The 20,026-nt window shown below is 44.6% G+C and overlaps 1 protein-coding gene across 2 annotated transcripts in view; it reads left to right on the forward strand.

The window, feature by feature from the left end:
- Positions 1-18,758: 18,758 nt before the first annotated feature.
- The window catches only part of OSGEPL1 (O-sialoglycoprotein endopeptidase like 1), a 118,813-nt gene continuing 117,545 nt past the window's right edge, over positions 18,759-20,026 (forward strand). Inside the window, exon 1 of one of the 2 annotated variants that reach the window (XM_075831269.1) lies at positions 18,759-18,816. The gene's annotated coding sequence lies outside the window, so the exon portion shown is untranslated. Of the gene's footprint in view, positions 18,817-18,871; positions 18,978-20,026 lie in introns of those variants that run through there. The other variant, XM_075831271.1, reaches the window with a different exon arrangement.

Here is a 20,026-nt window from a genome sequence, read left to right on the forward strand (position 1 = left end):
CCAGGAAATCATGTGTGTTGATGATGATGATTTTCTTTATGTGCGTGCGCTGACCCTTTAAGAGCGGGCACGAGCGTGCGCGTGCACCCTATGGGACACAGCGGATCGGAGCAGAAGTGAACGCTGGCGTCTCCTGGGAAGGAGATGGGTACCAGCGCTCACAGATCCGCTTCATTTCTTCTGTTTAGGATCCGTTACTGACTTTGCCTTGAAAAATATTGGCAAATCTGAGAGTAGGTGCACAAGTTTGATCTACATGGGAGGTGTGCCAGGAAGAAACTTTTTCCTTATAGAAAAAACATCAGGGCAAGGCTAAAGTTTGTCCATGAATACTTAGGAAAACATCATGACTTCCTACGTTTTTTTTTTTTTCAAAGGAGCAGTAGGCATTTGGTGAAAACCAAAGACAGCTTTTCACCAGATGAACCTGATATCAACTGTTAGACCCTTTTCACATGTTCGCAGTGAACATTTACTGTATGCGCCAGGATAGCTCCTGGCGTATATGTTTAATGTATCCATAGGCCCCCATTCACCCAACAGAGACCAAAAGAGTGTCCTTATGTTGAGGACACATATTTTTTTCCTGTTTGACTGCGCTATTTATTACAGGGGCATCCAGTAAAAGAACATATACCGAACTGCCCACTTTTTTTCTAACATGGGAACATACGTGAAACAGATGCCACTGTATGCGTGTACATGGTGATTGACATGTTATGGTTTGGGGCTGCTTTTCTGCATCAGAGCATGGCCAACTCACTAGAGAGCGTTTTGGGGGTGTGAGACTATCTGTCGGAAGACTAAAGCATAGCCAAAAGTGGAACTTGCAACATGAAAATAACTCTAAACATACCAGTAAATCCATCAAGGAATGGTTGAAAAAAGAAATGGAGGGTACTTGAATGGCCAAGTCAAAGCCTGGATCTAAATCTAATTGAAATACTGTGGAGGATTAGAAACAATCTATGCATGCAAAAAAATACTTCAAATATTGCACAGTTGAATAAATTGTTCTTGGAAGAGTGGGGCAATTATTCCCAGTTGATGACAGTTATAAGGAACGGAAGTTTCTTATAATAGGTAATAGAAATGTACTTACGTTTTTCACATATGAAATCTGTGAATGTTTTGTTTAATAAATTATTGCAAAGTGAATTTCTTATTTTTTTTGGTTCAATTAAATCACTTATCTTTGTATACTGTATTAATGAAGATACTATATTGTGATATGTCCACATATGTTAAAAAATAAAAACAAATTACATGGGATGTCCTTATTATTACGGTAGGTACTACACTTTGCCTCTATATTTTTTAAATCAATTTATAATGGCAGTGCTGTATTGCTGTTTGGGCACCATATAGCAGCTTTATGTGGACTTTAGAGGCGTGTTTGATGTATCATGGGGCATAGCACAATAATATTTTTTGCCCATGCTGCACATATTGTGATCCTGGCAAATTCTTCCTTGGAATATGTTCTAGGACCTGAGCCATGCCATCAGCAGCAGGTGTCAGCTGTAACATACATATGACACTCTTAGATGCCGGAGTTGATCCCTGCTGTATTCCAAATTAACTCCTTAACGCAGAATGGTGTACATATACAATGCATTCGGAAAGAATGCATTGTATAATTTTTTCACATTTTGCTATGTTGAGGCCTTGTGCTAAGATAAAAAGAAATTCAAGTTTTTCCCCATCATTCTACACTCAATGCCCCATAATGACAAAGTGAAAACAAAATCTTCGTAATCTTTGCTGATTTATTGAAAATGAAAAACTAAAATATTGCACTGACAGTTTACTCAGTACTTAGTTGAAGCACCTTTGGCAGCGATAACAGCCATTATCAGCGATTTCTGCCATTTTTCTCTGCAGATTGTCTCAAGCACTGTCAGATTGGATAGGGACCATCAGTGGACTGCCATTTTTAGGTCTCTCTAGAAATGTTAAATTGGGTTCAAGTCAGGGCTCTAGCTGGGCCGCTCAAGGACATTCACCGAGTTGTCTCTAAGCCACTCCTGTGTTTTCTTGGCTGTGTACTTAGGGTCGTTCTCTTGTTGGAAGGTGAACCTTTGGCCCAGTCTGAGGTCCAGAGAACTCTGGATCAGGTTTTCATTAAGAATATATCTGTACTTTGGTCTATTTATCTTTCCCTCAACCCTGACCAGTCTCCATGTCCCAGCTGCTCAAAAACACCCCGACAGCATGATGCTGCCACCACCATTCTTCACTGTAGGGCTGGTATTGGGCAGGTAATGAGCAGTGCCAGGTTTCCTCTAGACGTGACGCTTAGAATTGAGGCCAAAAAGTTAAATCTTGGTTTTAAAAACCACAAAATCTTGCTTCTCACAGTCTGAGAGTCCTTTAGTTGCATTTTTGCAAACTCCAGACAGGCTTTCAGGTGTCTTTTACTGAGGAGAGGCTTCTTTCTGGCCACTCTGCCATAAAGCCCAGATTGGTGGAGTGCTGCAGTGATGGTTGACCTTCTGGAAGTTTCTCCTATCTGCACACAGGATCTTTAGAGTTCAGCCAGAGTGACCATTAGGTTCCTGGTCAACTTGGTTACCAAGGCCCTTCTACCCTGATTACATAGATTGGCGGGGCGGCCAGCTCTAGGGAGAGTCCTAGTTATTCCAAACGTCTTCCATTTAAGAATTAAGGCGGCCACTGTGCTCTTGGGAAATTTTAGGGCAGCAGAAATGGTTTTGTACTCCTCCAGATCTGTGCCTCCACACAATCCTGTCTCTGAGCTCTACAGGTGGTTCTATCCTCCTCACGGCTTGGTTTTTGCTCTGATATGCATTGTCATCTGTGGGACCATATATAGACAGGAGTGTGTCTTTCCAAATCATGTCCAATTAAATGAATTTACTACAGGTGTACCCCAATCAAGGTGTAGAATCGCTTAAAAGATGATCTAGAGAAATGGAAAGCCCCCAGAGCTAAATTTCAAGTGTCATAGCAAATGGTCTAAATACTTATGTCCATGTGAAATTTGAGTTTTTCTGTAATGACTGGGTAGGGAGACAGACAGGTGATCCCTAATCTACCCGCCACTCAGTCCCTGCCTACTTGCACGGCCCATCCTAGGCGACAGCGTACAACTGGGCGACGGTCCCTACGCTCAATAAGTGCACGACAGACCAACAGACAAGGGTACACAGAACTTAAGGGAAATGGGGCAGTTGCCCACGGCAACACCGTGAGCAACAAGAGTAGTGAACGAGCCGAGGCAAACCAGGAGTGTACGAGGGCGGAGCCTGACCGCGCGGCAGATGGACGCTTGTTGAAAGAGCTCCTGTAACTCACCTCTGTAAACAGCATTTTCACCGAAGGTGACTGCCTAATTATGGTTAAGACACATAAGGATAAGATCAAGGAGACCCCTGGCACACCCAAAGCTCAAAGATCCCAAGGATACCTGGATAAACTCTGGAAAACCAGGTCAGTGGCTTCTTCCTCAGCATCAGCTAAGATGGCGCCGGCTCCCCATGCTGCATCTGAGGATGACTCAGACCGGAGTGACGATGAGGAGGATAGGAGAGAACTGGGAGTTGCAGGTGGCGCTCCGATAACCAGATCCTTCCTTAAGAAAGCCCTGGCTCAAGCAATGACTCCTCTTATTAAAGAGTTAACAGATATGCGAGCTGATATTAAACATATTGGGAACAGAGTTGAAAACTTGGAAGCAGCACAGAATATGGCGCTGCACTACTCCAAAGCTCTGGGGGACAAGACGGCTCATCATCAACAGCATTTGAATAATGCCTTTCTTCTCTTGGAAGACCAGGAGAATAGGAGTCGCCGCAAGAACATACGCTTTAAAGGCGTACCTGAATCCTGTGCCCCAGACTCCCTGAAACGAATGGCGCAATCTGTTTTCACAGGTCTTTTGGGGGAAGACCGAGCCTCTTCGGTGATCATTGAACATATCCATAGGGCTTTGTCCCCGAAACCTAAACCAGATGAACCTCCGAGGGATGTGATCTGTGGGCTGCTCAGCTATGTCGACACGGTTGCTATCCTCGCATCAGCGAGAGACAAGCCTCCAATTTTGTATGAGGGCTCCACTATCAAGCTCTTTCAAGATCTGGCAGCTTCTACTCTCATGAAAAGGAGAAAGATGAAACCCCTCTTGGATCTTCTGAAATCTAATGGCATGTCTTACCGCTGGTTGTTCCCGTTTGGCCTGGCTGTCTTAAAGGATGGGAGACAAATTACTATACGAGCACCTTCAGATTTATCACGAGCCTGGGAACGGCTACAGTGGGATCCGGTTGAAGTCCCCTCTTGGATGCAGTTAGAGGACTTTGAAACTCTGCTGCCATTGCCGGACCCGGAGAACTGGCATCCCGTCGCTGGCAAGAGCAGATCGCCTAAAGCCAGAAGAGGATCGAGCTTATTGAATCCGCCATGACCGCTCATTTCTGCTGAGGCGCCTTATTTGCCTTCAAGAGGCAGTTTTTTTAATTCTTTCGTGCTTTTTTGACCTTTTTTGTGCTAGTATGTCTAGCTCTTTCTCATGTCTGTCTTGACCCTAAGTCCCTTACGGTACTTGTTTTGATTTACCTAAGACGTGGGAGTAAGAGCATCTAGTCCTGTAACGTCCATATAGGTTTTGTTATATTATATGCTCTTGCTAGTAAATTTTCAGTTATTGTATGATTATTCTCTTACATGGTCTGAAGGGGCCTTTGTGTTGCCCTTCGTGGCAGGGTGGGTGGACAAGGGTCATCGCTTAGTTTTCTACAATAACAATTTATTTTCTTATCATTACTTGGAATCACAGCTTACTCAGTCACTAAATATACCTCTTTATAGGTTTCAATTTGGTGAAAATGTCGGGTCGTGTTTACATTGTGATTCATGTTCCGATCAGGATCTTTTCTTTCTCCCTCCCCTCTCATTCTTTTCTTCCTAATCTTACCATCTCAGGTTAGTTGCTGGATTGAATTTATTATGGAGATGTTCCCCTTCGTATTTTCCAAGGGGAATATCATATGTAGATATTGTATTTACTCCGTCAATATTGTTATTTTTGTTTCTGTTCTAATTTGTTCACATGATACGTCAAACATATTTGTCTTTCTCAAGGTGTATATTATACATGGCATCTAATCAACCCTTGGCATCATTGAGGATTTCCTCTTTTAATGTGAAGGGTTTGAACAACCCCTCCAAGCGCTGCCAGATCATCTCTCTCCTCGGACGGGAGAAATCTGATGTGGTCTTCTTTCAGGAGACACATTTCCGTGTAGGTCATGCTGCTCATCACTCTCGTTCTCAATATCCGACGTGGTTCCATAGTTGTACTCCGGGATAGGCATCACGGGGGGTTAGTATTGCCATTCACAAAAATCTTCCCCTACAGCATTTGGATACTCTCACAGACGCGGATGGCAGATATGTTTTCGTTAAGGCAAAGATTGCGAACACTTTAGTCACATTAGGCAATTTGTATGCACCTAATAAAGCTCAAGCAGGATGGCTGCGTTCCGCATTACAGGCTTTGTCACTTTTCCAAGGAGTATCGATAGGGGGAGATCTCAATGTAACTTTAGATTCACTTCTGGACTCTTCTTCTAAGAAGTCAGCATTATCTTATAGAGCTCTTTCCCACATTAAAAAGTCTCTCTCTGACCTTCATTTGGTTGACTGATCATGCCCCTGTTGCCCTTGAATTTCAACTTACCTCTATGCCGTGTCGTGAATATACCTGGAGATTAAATGAAACTTTAATTGATGATGATAAGAGATTATCAGATATTTCCTCTAGATTGCAAGTGTTCTTTGCAGAAAATATCACGCCGGATGTGTCTTTCCCGTATGTTTGGGAGGCGCATAAGGCGGTGATAAGAGGTGAGCTTATTGCCTTGGGATCACGTCTGAAAAAATTGAGAACGAGAGAGATTTCTTCTCTCTTGAAACAGATTTCAGTGTTAGAAAAGACGTACTTAATATTCGCTCTGCCAAAGCCTACATGCGCTGCCGTCAGCTGTTTTATGTGCATGGGAATAAAGGCAGTAAATTAATGACGTCCCTACTAAAAAACAGGCTGCTAAATCCTTTATATCCCAGATTAAAAACACCTCTGGTACAAATGTTACATCCACATCTGATATTGCTGAAGCTTTTAGAACATATTACTCCTCTCTGTATAACCTAACCAGTGATGTCCCATCTCACCCTACTTCTGACACCTCTGAAGTAGTAAACAACTTTCTTTCCATGACGTTACCACAACTTAATCCAGAGCAAAAAGAGTCCCTTATTCAGCCCGTTACTACATCAGAAATTGTGGCTACCCTTAAATCCATTCCTAATGGTAAAAGTCCTGGCCCTGACGGGTTTCCTATATTTTATTATAAAAAGCTCTTGGACCCCCTCCTTCCTCACCTGGTCACACTCTTTAATGGATTGTTAACGGGAGATTCTCTCCCTCCACAGGCCTTATCAGCCCATATCACAATTCTCCCCAAAGAAGGAAAAGATTTGACCTTATGTAGTAGTTATAGGCCGATTTCATTATTAAATACAGATGTTAAGCTCTGGGCCAAGGTATTGGCAAGCAGGATGGGTACTATTCTCCCATATATTATTCATAAGGAACAAACAGGCTTTGTAAGGGGTCGCGAGGGGAGAGACAAATCTGTTAAAATCTTACACTTGATCAGACATGCTTGTTTGAAAAAGGTACCGCTGGTACTCCTTAGCACAGACGCTGAAAAAAGCGTTTGACAGGGTTAGCTGGTTATATATGGCAAAAGCCTTAGAGCATTTTGGGTTTCCTGCTCAGTTTGTGGAAGCAGTGTTGTCGCTCTACTCGGACCCTACGGCAAAGGTGCGGGTAAATGGTTCTCTATCATCCACGTTTAAGATCTCTAATGGGACAAGACAAGGGTGTCCTCTATCACCCTCTCTTTTCATAATAGTTATGGAAACGTTAATTCAAAGTATTAGGGAGACACCGCAAATTTGTGGCATTACTATAGGGGGGGAAAACCCATAAGACCGCTGCGTTTGCAGACGACTTGTTAGTCCTGATTTTAAATCCCCTCCAAGCTTTTCCAATTCTTATTTCTATATTTGAAAAATTTGGTCGGCTGTCAAATTTTAAAATAAACTATTCAAAATCTGAAGTATTAAATATTTCCGTGAATAATACCTCGGCCGATATTCTAAAACACTTCTCCGTTTAAATGGGCTGAACATAAAATTTAATATTTGGGGATTTAGCTGGCCAAGGACACTAAAGGTTTATTTGCCTATAATTATACACCTTTTCTGAATTCCTTGAAATCACAACTTAAGACCTATGATATACCTATGCTTTCGTGGATGGGACGTAAAAATGTTTTGAAAACGTACATCATGCCCACTGTGCTATATTTAATGAATATGGTACCTATTAGATTGCCCCTCTCCTACTTTTCCGCCATTTGACGTATGTTCTCTCAATATCTATGGGCCCATAAGAAATCTAGGATTGCGCATCATACACTTATTAGACCTAAAGGTTCGGGTGGGGTAGGTTTGCCAGATGTTCATACTTACTATACCGCTCTCCAACTGGGTAGGTGGCTGGACCTGGTTAGCTCTCCTCCTAGAAATTGGGAATTGAACTTGAACTTACTTTGCTGGTTGCTGACCGATGGCATATGTTGTGGACGGAGTCCCCAAACACCGGTTCATTAGGAAAAATCTCTGACATTACCGGGAATACTATTTCTGTGTGGCGTAAAATCAATGCCCAACTCCATTTGTCGCCTTTTCCATCCCCCATAGCATCCTCTACGATAATCCCTTATGTATTGGAGGCTTCCTTTAAGGACCCCTTCAATATCTGGAAGGATCTATGGTCCACTCCATGGTCACAATTATTGGTGGATCGGAAATTGCCAACTGAACATGAATGGAATGAGTTCCTGGGGGGGTAGACAGCTAGGTCCAGCTCACTTGTTTCACCTCCCTACGGCTTGTACTGCTTTCCTTTCCATAGTGCCACCCTCACGGGATATCTCTTGGTTTGAAACATATGCTATGGTACCCAAACCAATTCCGAAATTGTTATCCATCTTGTACAATAAGTTAATATCTCTACAACATCCGGGAGAGCCCTTATATCTTAGGTCCTGGGAGGCGGAGTTGGGCACCACCTTCTCAAACGCGGATCTCCAAGCTTTGAAGAGAAATGCACATGGCTTCTCTCGCTGCATTAAAATGCAAGAGAGCTCCTTTAAATTAATCGCTAGATGGTACAGGACCCCAGATACATTATATCGTTTAGATCTGGCAGATACTGATCTTTGCTGGAGATGCCACACAACCACCGGCTCCCTATCCCATATTTGGTGGTCGTGCACCAAAATCCATAAATTCTGGTCTGATGTGGAATGTTGTTTGAAGGACATAGGATTAATATCTTCCTCATTGTCGATTGAGATGGTGCTGCTATCTCTGCCTTCCCAGACATATCGCCCATCCAAGACTAATTTGTTAACGCATCTACTGGGTGTTGCAAGAGCTTTAATTCCTCTTCATTGGCTAGATGGTAAGCCCCCAGTAATACAAGAATGGCTTGATAAGGTACAAGATGTATATAGACTGGAAGAAATTTCTGGTTGGCATACGCATTAACATTCTTTATTTCTCAAAGTTTGGGCCCCCTGGCGCACTTGGAAGCAATCTCAAGATTCCCGAAATACTCAAGATGTCCACACTACTCAGTACTTAACACTTAATGCCTGTTACGTCATTGTTTTCCATTTATTTCTAAATTGCTCAATCTTTGCATATATGCTTTAGGAGAAGATGGAACTCTATTCCAGTATATATTTACCTGAAGTTACTCAAACTTATTTAGCTAGGGTTTGTATATATGAGCACATATGGCTTTCCCTTGTTGATGTCTAGACTACAAACGATTGACTTTACTATATGTGATGTATCATGAAACGTTTTGTTTTTGTTTTATGTTGTTGTTACAATTTATCTGTACTTGATGGGTCTTCCTCAATGGAGGACTTGTACATGCAATGTTATACGATGTAAAATAAATAAAGAATTTTGAAGAAAAAACAAAAAACAGGAGTGTACGAGGTACCAAACGCAGAGCAGGAGAGTAGTCAGTAAAGCAGGGTCAATTATAAGCAGAAGTCAATAGTATAGCAGGAGCAGCAGAGCCAGGAACTCAGACAGAATCACAGGCAAAGGAGGAGCAAGAAATGAAGGTATAAATAGACAGAGGTCGGGAGCTAGCTCCGTCTGGCCAGGCTGTGATAGGTTCTCCCACTCCTCAGCCTCCCAGCCTGAGTGGTAGCAGATCGAGTCAATCTAACAGAGGCTGATTAACCACGGGCGTCGACAAAGAAGCTGTGTCAGGCAAATCCATTACAGTACCCCCCCCCTTTTATGAGGGGCCACTGGACCCTTCCTAGGTGGACCTGGCTTGTTGGGGAACCGAAGATGGAACTTCCTAAGCAATAACCCGGCGTGAACATCCCGGGCGGGTACCCAAGTCCTCTCCTCAGGCCCATAACCTCACCAATGGACCAGGTACTGGAGGGAGTCCTGGACCATCATGCTGTCCACAATCTTGGCCACCTCGAATTCTACCCCTTCAGGAGTGAGAACAGGGACCGGAGGTTTCCTCGAGGTAGCCAAGGACGGGGAGCATCTTTTCAGGAGGGAGGCATGGAACACGTTGTGTATCTGAAAGGACGGGGGTAACTCCAGCCGGAAGGAGACAGGGTTAAGGACCTCAATGATCTTGTATGGCCCTATATACCGGGGAGAAAATTTTTTGGAAGGGACTTTAAGGCGCAAATTTTTTGAGGACAGACACACCAGATCCCCAACCACAAACAAGGGGTTAGTAGAACGTCTCTTATCTGCCTGAGTCTTTTGGATGCTCTGGGACGCCTCAAGGTTCTTCTGAACCTGGGCCCAGACTGTGCACAGTTCCCGATGAACGACATCTACCTCGGGATTGTTGGAACCACCAGGTGAAACGGAGGAGAACCGTGGATTAAACCCAAAATTTTAAAAAAAGGGGGAGACCCAATCATCTTGACAGTCAGAGATAAAACACATTAAATATTGTTCTAGAGACTGATTAGTCCTCTCAGTTTGGCCATTAGTTTCAGGATGGAAGGCCGAAGAGAAGGACAGATCAATCTCCAACTTCTTACAGAAGGCTCTCCAAAACAATTAAACAAATTGTACCCCTCTGTCAGAAACAATATTGACAGGAACCCCATGGAGACGCAGGATGTGTTTGACAAGCAAGGTAGCTAACGTCTTGGCATTGGGTAGTTTCTTGAGGGGTACAAAGTGGGACATCTTGCTGAAGCAGTCTACTACAACCCACACCACCGACTTGCCTTGGGATGGAGGCAGATCAGTGATAAAATCCATGGAGATATGGGTCCAAGGTCTCTGGGGAATGGGCAAAGAACATAGTAAGCCCGCTGGTCGGGACCTGGGAGTCTTGGACCTAGCACAAGTTTCACAATCGGCGACGTAGGCCTTAATGTCTTTAAGCAACCCAGGCCACCAATAGGTTCTAGAAATTAGGTGTTTGGTACCCAGGATGCCTGGATGGCCATATAGTGCAGAGTCATGATTCTCCCTGAGTACCCTTAGCCGGAATTGCAGGGGAACAAACAGCTTGTTCTCAGGAAGGTTCTCGGGAGCTGAACCTTGATCAGCCACAATTTCGGAGGCTAAGTCAGAATCAACAGAGGATATGATTATACCTGGGGGCAAAACACAAGCAGGATCCTCCTCAGGGGGAGGGCTGGCCATGAAGCTACGCATCAGCTTTAATATTTTTAGACCCAGCCCTATAGGTGACCACAAAGTTGAATCTAGTAAAAAACAACGCCCATTGAGCTTGTCTCGGGTTTAGCCTCCGGGCAGATTCTAGGAAACCAGATTCTTGTGGTCGGTAAGGACCGTTACCTGGTGCCTAGCCCCCTCCAGGAAGTGGCGCCACTCTTCAAATGCCCATTTAATGAGTTGCCAATGTCATAGTTACTCTCAGTGGGGGAGAACTTCCTGGAGAAGTAGGCACAGGGACGGAGATGGGTAAGACCCCTGGTACCCTGGGACAAGAGAGCACCCACTCCCACCTCGGAGGCGTCAACCTCCACGATGAATAACTCCATTTGGTTAGGCTGAATCAGCACTGGGGCAGAGACAAAGCACCTCTTAAGGACCTCAAAAGCCTGAACCGCCTCCGGAGGCCAGTGGAGGAGATCAGCACCATTGCGAGTAAGGTCCGTAAGAGGCTTAGCGATGACCGAGAAGTTAGCAATAAATCTCCTGTAATAATTAGCGAACCCCAGGAAGCACTGTAAAGCCTTCAGGGAGGCAGGTTGGACCCATTCCGCCACAGCCTGGACCTTGGCAGGTTCCATGCGGAATTCATGAGGAGTGAGGATTTGACTCAAAAATGGTATCTCCTGCACCCCAAACACACATTTCTCAGATTTAGCAAAGAGTTTGTTTTCCCTAAGGGCCTGGAGCACCTTCCTGACATGCTCAATGTGGGAGGACCAGTCCTTGGAAAACACAAGTATATCATCAAGGTACACTACAAGAAATACCCCCAGGTAGTCTCTTAAAACCTCAATTATGAAATTCTGGAAGACCACGGGAGCATTACACAACCCAAAGGGCATGACGAGGTATTCGAAATGACCTTCGGGCGTGTTAAACGCAGTTTTCCACTCATCCCCTTCCCTGATTCGGATAAGGTTATAAGCCCCCCGAAGATCAAACTTAGAGAACCATTTGGCCCCCTGAACCTGATTGAAGAGATCAGGAATCAAAGGAAGGGGATACTGGTTCCTTACAGTGACCTTATTCAAGTTCCGGTAATCGATGCATGGCCTAAGACCACCATCCTTCTTCCCTACGAAGAAGAAGCCAGCACCTATTGGAGAAGTAGAGGGGCGGATGTAACTCTTGGCCAGGCTTTCCTGGATATATTCTCTCATGGCTTCACGTTCAGGACAAGAGAGATTAAATATCCTACCTTTAGGGAGCTTAGCTCCTGGTACCAAATCGATTGCGCAATCGTATTCTCTATGAGGAGGTAACACTTCGGAGGCCTTTTTAGAAAAAACATCAGCGAAGTCCTGAATAAACTCAGGTAGAGTGTTCAACTCCTCAGCGAGAGAAACCAAATTAATAGAAAAACAGGAAGTCATGCATTCATTACCCCATTTAGTAAGATCCCCAGTATTCCAGTTAAACGTGGGATTATGTATCTGCAACCAAGGAAGGCCTAAAACCAAATCGGACAATAATCCCTGCATCACAAACACAGAACACTGCTCGAAATGCATGGAGCCAACCATGAGTTCAAATACAGGGGTATGCTGTGTAAAATAACCATTAGCAAGTGGAGTGGAGTCGATACCCACTACCGGGACAGGTTTAGGCAAATCAATGAAAGGCATAGCTAGAGACATAGCAAATTCCACAGACATAATATTAGCAGCAGACCCTGAGTCCACGAAGGCACTGCCGGTGGCAGACCTACCACCAAAAGAGACCTGAAAGGGAAGCAAAATTTTATTAGGCTTCATATTTACGGGAAATATGTGTGCGCCCAAGCGACCTCCCCAATGGTCACTTAGGCAAGGAAGTTTTCCTGACTGCTTATTCTTAAGTCTAGGACAGTCGTTCACTTGATGCTTGTCATCCCCACAGTAGAAGCAGAGCCCATTCTTCCTGCGGAACTCTACGTTGTTGGGGAGACACGGAGGCCCCGAGTTGCATAGGTTCATCCGAATTTTCCGTGGAAGAACGAAGCAACGGAACCTCTGGAGCCATCGTAGGGGAGTCAGAGGAAAAGGCACAAAAACGTTCGAGTCGTCGTTCCCTGAGACGTCGGTCAAGACGTACCGCTAAAGCCATAACCTGATCTAGAGAGTCCGAAGAGGGATAACTAACTAACTAACTAACAGGTCTTTCAGGGCGTTCGACAGACCCAATCTAAAGTGACACCTCAGGGCAGGGTCATTCCACCGAGAAGCTACACACCACTTCCTATAGTCAGAACAGTACTCCTCAACGGGTCTCTTACCCTGACGTAAGGTCACCAGCTGACTCTCGGCAAAGGCAGTCTTGTCAGTCTCGTCATAGATGAGCCCGAGAGCAGAAAAAAAAATATCAACAGACGAAAGTTCAGGGGCGTCAGGAGCCAAGGAGAAGGCCCATTCCTGGGGACCGTCCTGGAGCCGGGACATAATTATACCCACTCGCTGGGTCTCAGAACCTGAGGAGTGGATCCTTACATAGTTACATAGTTAGTACGGCTGAAAAAAGACACATGTCCATCAAGTTCAACCAAGGGATGGGAAAAGGGAAGGAAAAAATGTCTACACATAGGGGCTAATACTTTTTTGTTCTAGGAAATTATCTAACCCTTTTTTAAAGCCATCTACTGTCCTTGCTGTGACCAGCTCCTGCGCTAGGCTATTCTATAGATTCACAGTTCTCACAGTAAAGAAGTCTTGTCGCCTCTGCAGGTTGAACCTTTTTTTCTCCAGACGGAGGGAGTGCCCCCTTGTTTTTTGAGGGTGTTTTACATGCAACAGGATTTCACCATATTTTTTGTATGTGCCATTAATATATTTATATAAATTAATCATGTCCCCCCTTAGTCGTCTTTTTTCAAGGCTAAATAGGTTTAATTCTTTTAATCTTTCCTCATAACTTAGATTCTCCATGCCCCTAATTAGCTTCGTTGCCCTTCTTTGTATTTTTTCCAACTCCAGGGCATCCTTTCTATGAACTGGAGCCCAGAACTGAACTGCACATTCTAGATGAGGCCTCACTAATGCTTTGTAAAGTGGCAATATTACATCCCTGTCCCGCGAGTCCATGCCTCTTTTTATACACGACAATATCCTGCTAGCCTTTGAAGCAGCTGATTGACATTGCATGCTGTTATTTAGTTTATGATCTACAAGTACACCCAGATCCTTCTCAACAAGTGAATCCGCCAGTGTAGCTCCCCCTAGGACATATGATGCCTGCAGGTTGTTGGTACCCAGATGCATAACTTTACATTTATCTACATTAAACTTCATCTGCCAAGTGGATGCCCAAACACTTAGTTTGTTTAAATCTGCTTGCAATTCACGAACATCTTCCATAGACTGAACTATATTACATAGCTTGGTATCATCTGCAAAAATAGAAATAGTGCTATTAATCCCATCCTCTATATCATTAATAAATAAGTTGAATAATAGTGGTCCCAGCACTGAACCCTGGGGTACACCACTTATTACCGGGGACCATTCAGAGTAGGAATCATTGACCATAACTCTCTGGATACGGTCCTTGAGCCAATTCTCAATACAATTACAAACTATATTTTCTAAACCTATAGTCATTAGACGTCTATGAGGGACAGTGTCAAATGCCTTTGCAAAGTCCAAAAACACTAAATCCACAGCGGCCCCTCTGTCTAGGCTTCTGCTCACCTCTTCATAAAAACAGATTAAACGTAAATAGAGCCTACAACTCTCCCGGAAGTAGAAAAAAGTCTTCCGGTCCCCTGAGAACCAGTCAGGCAACTTGAGGTGGGGTTCTAGAGGTGAGGTGGGGGGCACTACCAGGGTAGCATCACGTTGGTTGCACCTCTGTGCCAGGTCTTGGACTTGTAGGGAAAGACCCTGCATTTGCTGAGCCAGGGCCTCAAGGGGGTCCATAGTGTGTCAGGGACCAGGGTAGAAAAGGTATTTGGGCCTGTGATTATGTAATGACGGGGTAGGGAGACAGACAGGTGAGCCCTAATCTACCCGCCACTCAGTCCCTGCCTACTTGCACGGCCCATCCTAGGCGACGGCGTACAACTGGGCGACGGTCCCTACGCTCAATAAGTGCACGACAGACCAACAGACAAGGTTACACAGAAGCTAAGGGAAATGGGGCAGTTGCCCACGGCAACACCGTGAGCAACAAGAGTAGTGAACGAGCCGAGTCAAACCAAGAGTATACGAGGAGTGTCGACAAAGAAGCTGTGTCAGGCAAATCCATTACATTTTCATTTTTAATAAATTTGCAAAAGTTTCTAACATTTTGTTTGCACTTCTTGTTATTATGGGGTATTGAGCACAGAATGATGGGGAAAATCTTGAATAGTTTTTTTATTTTAGCACAAGGTCTCAACATAACAAAATGTGAAAAAACTGAAAGGGTCTTGTAACGGCCGCGGACCGCCGCCTTCTTTCACCTCCTGAGGGCCGCGACTGCAGACCTCTGAGCATGCTGGCGTCTCCCTCCCTGGAGACGCCAGCACACACGGCGTACTGCCCTGCAGCCTCTCCTCGGGTGCGCACGTGCGCTCGTCCCCAGCCTTAAAGGGCCATCACGCACACCTGTTAAACATTCCCTAACCAATCGACAGATCACCCTGGACTATAAAAAGAGCTCTGCCCATCCACCCTTTGCCTGAGCGTTGTTGTATTTCCATGTTCGTGTAAGCAAATGGTCTCTTCGTTGTATCCTGCTCCCAGTGTTCCCGTATCCTGCTTCCTGTATCTTGTAACTGTGTTATTGTTCCTGAGCTGAAATCTAGTGTTGGAGTCGTATTGTTCCATCTGCCTCGCTAAGTGTCTTCTGCCATGTCCGGTGTCTTCTAACATGTCCGGTGTCATTTGCCACGTCCAGTGTCATCTGCCACGCCAAGCATCATCTGTGCCACGTGCCTGCTACGTTGAGTATCTGCCAGATCGTCTTCCCAGGTACTCTTACCCCAGAGACTGTTATTGACTGTCGTTTGGTCATCTGCTACTCCGCTATGGCGGAGCAGTTTAGTGGATCCACATACCCCACAGACGTGACCGGTCTGAAGACTTTCCAAATGCACTGTACCTCATCTATCAGGGTTAGTGCCAGCAGAATGCCGTACATGTACTGAAGAATGCTGTACTGCTCCTGTGCCCGCCCTATCATCGTTAAAGCCTGCCTGTAACTGACTGCCAGGATCCAGCTGCAATGATCGGCATCAAGTGGGACTAAAAAATTCAGTCAATAAAGTAAAATAATAAATGCGTTTATTAAAAAAAAGTTGCACAATAAAAAAATACAACAAATTTTCCATAAAAAATCAATTTAAGTGGAAACAAAAATAAAATACATATATATGATATATTGCCTGGATCGTAATGACCAGAACAAAAAAGTTAACACGTATTTAAAGCACGTGGTTAATGCCGTACAAAAAAGAACAAAAACTATGGCTGAATTGCTCCCCCCTCCAAATAAAATATTAAAAGTAAGGCCCTCTTAACATCAGGAAAGCTCCCATGTTTGTTCTTTTGGCCTACGTCGCGCTGGTATACATCGGTATATCTTTTTTTTCTTTTTAAGTATTCCACAAAAAAAAGTGACTTCAGGAGCTTCCCAGGGGCCAGAGTCCCTGGGCAGAGCGATTCTTGATACTTCCTCTACCGAGGGACACTGCTGTGGATGCTCCTGGTGTAACTGTCCATATTAGGACAGTGACGTCAGGAGCTTCCACAATGCCAGAGTCCCTTGACAGGGAGCTAGCAGATGCTCTACCCGGAGAGTGGTGTGCTCTATTCCTGCACTTTACTATGAATTTTAATATTGCCTAATAAAATAAGCTATTTTATTCCTTATTTGTGGATGCTGGAACTTCTGTGCATGTATATTATATCCACTGCTGACCAGAATCTCTGCACATCCTGAAATCCAGCAATAGGTTAGCTTGACTTTCTCTATTTGTCATAGAGGGAGGGGGCTCCATCTGAAAGACTATCGGATCCCCGTAACACAACTGCGAAGTGCTGATGAGTTGCCATGGCAGTCAGGAACCTAACAAAAACAAAGGTCTGGACATGAGCCTATTAGGCACTGCTCGGTGGCCGGAGCACAGCAGCAAAACTGGGACCAGGAGGCCCCGTTCTAGAGATAGCTGCGAGTCCCAGGGGTGAACATCAGACATTTATGGCATATTCTATGAATATGCCATAAATGTCAGAAATGGGAATACCCCTTTGAATGGTGCCATTAAAAAAAAAAGAAGCCCGCATAGAAGAAGCCCATATACAGCTGTTTCGAAGGAAAAATACAAAACATGGCTCTTGGAAGGCGGCGATGAAAAAACAAAACCACAAAACAGGTTAGGCACTTAAAGGGGTTTTGCCATCTTGGACATTTTTTTACATCTTGGACATTTATGGCATTTCCACAGGATATGCCATAAATGTCCGATAGATGCAGGACCGCACCTATCTGTAAAACGGGACCCCTAAACCGCGTTCAAACTTGCTCGGCTCCCGCTGCCTCCCGGCCACTTCCTGATTGGGTGGTCGGGAATAATGGAAACAGCCAATCTCGCTGTTTCCATATTTCCCATAGAAGTCAAAGGAAGTTAAGGAAACAGCATAGCACAGCGAACTATGCTGTTTCCGTAGCTTCTGAAACAGCGTAGATTGTCGTGCTACGCTGTTTCTGTAACTCCTGACCACCTAATGAGGAAACGTCTGGAAAGCAACCAAGCAAGGTAGAACAGGGTTTAGGGGGGCCCGTTCTAGATAAAGGTGCGGATACCAGAGGTGGGACCCAGATCTATCGGACATTTATGGCATATCCTGTGGAAATGCCATAAATGTCCAAGATGTAAAAAAAACAAAACCTTAAGGAGTTAAAGGAGTATTCCCATCTTATAATGCTTTGGCATATCAATAGGAAATGCTATAATTGGTGAGGGTCTCATTTTTCAACAGTGGCGCTCTTGTCCAAGCGCTTTAAAGGAAACTGAGGTAAAAACTGTGAAAGTGCCCCATCATTTTATGGATCGCTAGCTGTACCCACACAGTCAGGAAATGCCATCACCTCTTATGGATATACCTCCCAACAGTCCCGGATTCCGGGCGGTGTCCCGCTGGTATGTCCCGGTTTCAACTGTATCTACATCCTCAGGACAGATCCCAAGCTCTCTGGCTGGGGGACTCCTGTCTTGGGAAAGCCCATGATGTCATTGTCCATATATGGACAGTGACGTCAGTGGCTCCTCCAGGAGGACCTTGTTCACATCTGCATCGTGGTCCCATTCTGAAGTTCCGTCAAAGCTTTCCGTCAGAACGGGACCCGAACAAGACACGAACGGAAACCAGAGGTTTCCTTTTCCATCACCATTGTCATTTTGCCGGAAGAAATAGCGTAGTCGAAATCAATAGTGATAAAAATGGAGACCTCGTGTCAGTTTGTGTCTGTTCAGGGTCCCGTTCTGAAGGAAAGCTCCGACAGAACGGGACCCCAACACAGACGTGAATGAAGCCTTAAAACGAAAAAAATTGCTGAGTTGTCCCTCTTTACGATACTTGAAAGTCGGGAGGTATGTTATACAGAACTGCCAATGATTTTTTCCTTCAGTAAGCATTGTAACTGCAGTCACACAAGATAATAAACTCAAATGAGTCGGCAAACATCAGACAGGCGGGATATAGGAGACACGACACAAGTTTTGTCAGTCAGGCACGAACAGCTTCACATAACCCCTACACAGACAGCGGAGCAGTTTTACCCTCTCCTTGTAATGTCAGTCCTAAATACGTTTCCAAAATAAACAACAAACGACACAAGTTTTTTTGAACGACATAACGCAAGTGCAGCAGAAAAGAACGCTATGTCCCTTTAGCACGTTGATTACAGTTTTCTTGTGCCGCTCTTCTGCGCATGCGCTCTCTGTGACGCGACATTGACGGGGTAAACAGCGCATGCTCGGAGGAACAAGCGAGCGGATACAACGTAAAGGTGAGGGTGGAGTGGGGACATGTGCGTAATGTCCTTCTCCTGCTGAGATTACGCTAAAGTAGTGTGTGGCGGCTCCATAGGAATATCGCTGTCGTTTAATGATGTATTTACCATGTGACAAAGCATAAGCCGTTATAGCACGTTAATTGCTAATAGTTAAGGTGTGAGACTATGTCAGTGGTTACGCTATAGAAATATGAAGAGCTACAGCACAATATATTGACCTCGTGTAATAGTATCGTGTATCCCATAGACTTGCAGCATTTCACTTTATATATGGGAATGTGTTGTAAAGTTACTAGCATTTTCGTTTATTTGCTCCACCTCTCCTATATCGTATTACAGTGTGGAGCCCCAAACTACGGCACGTATTCCAGATATGACCGTTTTCTATTTTTCATGCGTCTATAATGTGATTTGCTCTTGCTAATGTTGCTAACCATTGAGTAGTGCTTCGCTTTCTGGTAACCGGTATCCACAGGTCCTGTTCTTGCTCTGTTATTCCTGGTTGTATTTAGAGCCTCATGATTGGCTGTAATCCCCATGCAGCGACCAATGAAATCAATTCACTAGCCTTGTATGGCACAGACCAGCTGGGCCCTACAGAAGGAGAGTAATAGTATGCTGAGCCGGGCGAAATCCGCAATATAAATTTGTAATAGATATCGAATGATGTGCTGCGGATTTTAAAGGGTAGCTAAACTTTAAAAAAAAACTTTTGACATGTTATAGTGGCATGTCAGAAGTTTTGATCGGTGGGGGTCTGAGCATTGAGACCCCCACCGATTGCCAAAACGAAGCTGCAGAAGTGCTAGGATGAGTGCTGTTCCCCTTCTTTTCTGATCGGCTTTCCTCGGAAAGCTGAGCGTGCGGTGTACGGGCTAAGCAGAAACTCTGAGTCTGTACAATGCTTGCTCGGCTTTCAGAGGAAAGTCGATCAGAAACAAAGTGGCACATCACTATCCCGAGCGCTTCTGCCGCTTTGTTTTACTGATCGGCGGGGGTATCAGTCTACAGATAAAAACTTCTGGCACGTCAAAGGTTTTTGTCAAAGTTTAGTTACACTTTAACCCCTTAATGATGAGCAACAGATATTAATATATATTAATATTATTGTGCTAGTTACCACATCGTGACGGATATATTCATATCTCGTGGGTACTGCCATTGTACCCACCAGATCAGCGGCAGGAGCATGGCTGTTATATAC

Source organism: Rhinoderma darwinii, chromosome 6 (genome assembly GCF_050947455.1).
Source record: "Rhinoderma darwinii isolate aRhiDar2 chromosome 6, aRhiDar2.hap1, whole genome shotgun sequence".
In the NCBI taxonomy this organism is placed as follows: domain Eukaryota; kingdom Metazoa; phylum Chordata; class Amphibia; order Anura; family Rhinodermatidae; genus Rhinoderma; species Rhinoderma darwinii.